This window comes from Meles meles, chromosome 21 (genome assembly GCF_922984935.1).
Source record: "Meles meles chromosome 21, mMelMel3.1 paternal haplotype, whole genome shotgun sequence".
In the NCBI taxonomy this organism is placed as follows: Eukaryota; Metazoa; Chordata; class Mammalia; order Carnivora; family Mustelidae; genus Meles; species Meles meles.
The window spans coordinates 21884502-21889077 of NC_060086.1; positions in this window are offsets into that span (position 1 = coordinate 21884502).

The window sequence follows — 4576 nt, forward strand, 5'->3', positions numbered from 1 at the left end:
ATCTTATCAGCACGGAGCGCTAGCCGAGCGCCGAGTGATCGATGCCGCGGCTCCGCCCCGTCCTGTTTAGGGGATGGTGGCCAGCCAAGTGGAGGCTTTTTTTCTCGGTTTCTCCTCCCACCTGGGGGACACCTGCGACTTCCTCAGCTCTGACAACTAAGTGGGCTAGTCAGCGTCGCATCCACCATTTCACCTGAACCGTCCTGTTAAGATGATTCTTTTTCCTGGTTTACAGAGAGGTCCACAAATGCCTAGAGAAATAAAGTGGCCAAATCTTGTGTTTTGGGAAAGTCACAGATCCTAAATTTGAACCCCCAAGTGCTGTATCCACTGCCCGTGGGTGTGGGAAGGTCCTGGGCTTCAGTGGGAAAGGCAGAATCACTCCTGCCAGCACTGCCCTGACCCCGAGTGGTGTGGGCATCCCTGAGGGGTTTGGTTTTGAGCACACTGCCTGGGGCTTCCAGGAACTCTGGCCTTTTGAAGCATTGAGCAGAGGCAGTAGGAAGTTTTGCTCATACTGGGTCTGGAGTCCGAGGAGGAAAGGGAAGGGAATTTATTTCTTGGTACGGAAGAAAAACTCATGACACCTGTCAAAGGTGGTAAGGCAGACTACATACCTCAGCAACGGGGGGGGGGGGGGGGGGGGGGGGGGGGGGGGGGGCTGGTGATAGAGAGAAGTGGGGCACAACTGCAAATAAAACAAAGACAAGTGCAGATTTATAGACAAGGAGGAGGATCTAGGTCAATGAAAAGACATTACTAAGAGGAAGCACCAGGGGTAAGGGGAATTCTGCTAAACGGACTGCACAGGCCAGAGTGGTAAGGTATCAAGGGAAGAGAATAAGGAATTTGATCAGTTATCAGAGGTGGGGGATTTTTGCTGAACTGACCCAAGAGGATTCTTGCTAAAACTGGGCTCAACAAGCCAAGGACAGCGCTCAAAGTCAAGGCCCAGTCAGAAAAAGGATTCAGAAGAGCCTGCTAACATTAGTTCAAAGAGAGGGTCTTTGTCACTGCTGGCTAGGGACATGCTGGGCATTTTCTGGGGCCCTGAGACTCCTCCGTATTTTGTGATTATCTTAAGACCCCAGTTAGGTGGAGATTACTATGTCTTACAGATGAGGAGACTGGGGCTTGCTCAAGGCCCATTCAGCAGATCGGTGGGTTCCAGGTAGTGTGTTAATCTTAAAGAAAACACCATGTGAGCTCAGCCCCTGCCCTGGAAGAGCTCACAGATAAGAGAGATTGACAAATATTTATTGAGCATTTACTACAAACCTGTACTTTCAAAGCGCTTTTAAATATTAAACTCATGGGGTGCCTGGGTGTTCCAGTCGGTTGAGCATCTGACTCTTCCGACTCTTGATTTAGTTCAGCTCAGGTCATGATCTCAGGGTGGTGAGATGGAGCCCCGCATGAGACCTGGCAGTCAGTGCACAGTCTGCTTGAGATCATCTCTCTCCCTCTGCCTCTGTGTCTCCTCCTGTTCTCATGCTCTTTCTTTCTCTCTCTCTCTCTCAAATAAATAAAATTAATTTTTAAAATCTGGAAAAAATACTAAACTCATAGATTATTATCATAATTATCACCCCTCGTTGAGCGGGACAATGCTGAATTTTGTCTGAAACCCGTGTTCCTAGAAAACAGTGAAGGTTGAAGGAATTCCCCTCTGGAACACACCCTTTTGTGTTCCAGAAAATGACTTGCTACAAAGGACCCTCTTTTCCATGGGACTTATGGCAAACTCATGGATGCCCCTCCCTGTTTATGGCCAGGCCAGATACAGACCCTCCAAATTCCCATTCTTTGCCTTACAAGTGGTTAGTGAACTGCTTGTCCCCAGCAATCAATCCCAGCAAAATGCTTCTTAACCAAATTTGATTAAATTCTCTCTTTCCTCCAGCCCCTGAACCTTGGCCCACCAGAGGCCTAAGGGAGCAGACAGCCCCTCCTGAGAATCGGACAGAATGTTCTCTGAACTACCGTCCCATTATGCCACCTTATCATGCCATTTCCTAGTTCTTTTCTGCAGCCTATAAAAGAAAAAAAAAATCTTTTTGCCTAACCCTGAGGATGCTCACAGACTTTATGGTCACATTTTTCTCTCCTCTCTTGCAATCATGCTCACAAAGAAGTCTGCCCTTACTCCTCCCAGTTTTGTTCTTTGTGAGACAATGGGTGGGCAGAGACTGTGGGAGGGTGGACACCGGGCCTCTGGAAGCCCAAACAGGCCCTGCAGCAAAGGGTCCAAAGAGATGTGAACACAGGACCCTCAGATTCTCTACCACAGTGATCAGGAATGGTGTTCTGGCCCATCCCAGTGAGTAGGGAGCGCAGCACGCCATGCAGAGACAAAGATCACTTTTGCCAACTTGTGTTTTCAAAACTGGCTTGTCGAGATGAATTATAAGCACCAATGAAATGTTTTCGTAAAATTAAAGAACCACAGTCTTTCACCATGGGGTTTGGCTTCCTGTGTGTTATTGCCAATCCCCACCCCTCCCCCCACCTCCCCTTGTCCCAGGTAGCGCTGGAATTGGCCATCAAGCTGACAGAACACTTTGAGTGCAGCGGGAAGGCTGGGAACCAACAAAAGGCACCGTTTATGTCCGTGTTTGTGAATTTTCTCTGTTTGATCAGCAGCCTGTAATTTAAATATATCCAAGTGTGCTGGGAACATTTGTGGCTTAATTATCAAATTTATTTAAAACACACACAAACAAAACTCTAAGCTGGAAAACAATGTTCAGCTTGGTCACAGAAGAGACATTTAATTGACTCCAGTTGCTTAAAGATGGTGTGAAACCCTGGCCCACCCCTTGCCCCCCCCTTACTGAATCTTCCATTCACTGAAGGATCTAAGGCTGGTCATTTACCCAGCCTTCCTTGGGTGCCTTCATTCTCCTTAAGCATTACCACCTCAGCAAGGAGCTAGTAGCCTGAAATGGTTTTAAAAGAGTAGGAGGACAAAAGCCAAAGTGTTTTGTTGACTGGATGCTGCTGGAGTGGAAGCAAAAAGTCGCTGATAGGAAGTCAGACAGCCTGAAACACTTACTACCTCTCTGAGCCTCAGTGTTCGCCTCCATGAAATGGGTATGAGGACCTATATCCCCTGCGGGGGTGAGGTTTGATAGGACAGCTACATCTCCAGCTTCTATTTCCTAGTCTGTTCTGGAATCCCTATGTTCCAACCTATTAACACAGGTCCCCCTTCCTGTTCTGTGCCCACGGGTCCCCTAGGGCAGTGAGGGGCTTCTTGAAACCCAGGCTCTTGGCCACCGCCCCTGGAGTTTTTGCTATAGCAGTTCTGGAGTTAGGCTCAGGATTCTGCATTTTCACTAACTGTCTGGACAACTCCAAGACAGATGGTAACTGCATTTTGAGAGAGGCAGCTCAGGGGCTCACAGATGTCTGGATCAGTGTGGAGCAGGTGGTAGAGGGTTCTGGAAGCTGCATAAAGCCGACCTGAGGGAGAGGCCCAGAGCCTCATGGCCAGGTTGGGTCCCTTCTCCTGCTGCTGCACAGACCCTCCTCCACCAGAATTTCTTTGGATTCTCACATCAACCACTGCCCAGGCCACCACCAGCCCAAAGATCCTGGTCAGAACAGACTTTCAAGCATTGCTCCCTGAGAGACCAAACACTACTACCTTCCCTTCCTCTGTGGGTCCCAGGAGATTTTTTTCTCCTAAACCCTTGAAAGCCAAAGGGTTTTTGTTAGGTTGCTTTGGCTGGATGATAGGACCTGCTCCCCTCAGTATGTGGCAAGTACTGTGCTCAGTGTTAGAGTGATCGTGACCAGCAGAATGAATATTTTCCTCTTTTTCATTCATCAGTTCATCTGTGTTGCAAATATTTATTGAGCACGTATTCCATGCAGACACTGGGCTAAATGCATGTATCAGTTATCCTTTACTGCAAATAATGCTATGTAACAAACGGTCCCCAAACCGAAAAGCTTAAAACATTAAGACTACAGAGCATCTAAGTGGTTTGATTGCAGACGGTCATCTGTGTCTGGCTCAGTGGGTCTTGGTGCAGGTTGCTTGTAGTGATGCTGGTCTTACTCAAGTGTCTGGTGGTCAGTGCTGGGTCAGCCAGGACTAGGGGTCACCCATCACACAGCAGGCAAGCCTGGGCTTGGTCCTATGACGGTGGTGGGGTTCCACGAAAGGGAAGGGGAACTGAATGGCTCTTAAGGCGTGGATGCCTCAGTGGCACAAAGCACTTCTGTTGGGTAAATCAAGTCATATGCTATTGGCCAGTCAGTCGCATGGTGAGTCAGATTCAAGGTGAGTAAGGAAAGAGAATCGGCCATTTGGAGAGAGGAACTCTGAGTTGCGTTGTGAGTGCCTTGTGTGCGCATGTGTGTAATTTATAAATGAAGTGGAGGAAGGAGAACCAGGTGATGGCAGGTGTATGTAGGAAGTCGGGGGGGGGGTCCCTGTTTTACGCAGCAAAGACTTCTCTGACAAGGTGACCTCTGAGCAGACACCTGCGGGAAGGGAGAGACCAGGTCCTGTGTTCATGTGCCAGAAGAGAGCTTCAAGGCAGAAGGAAGGGTGCAGAGGCTGGGG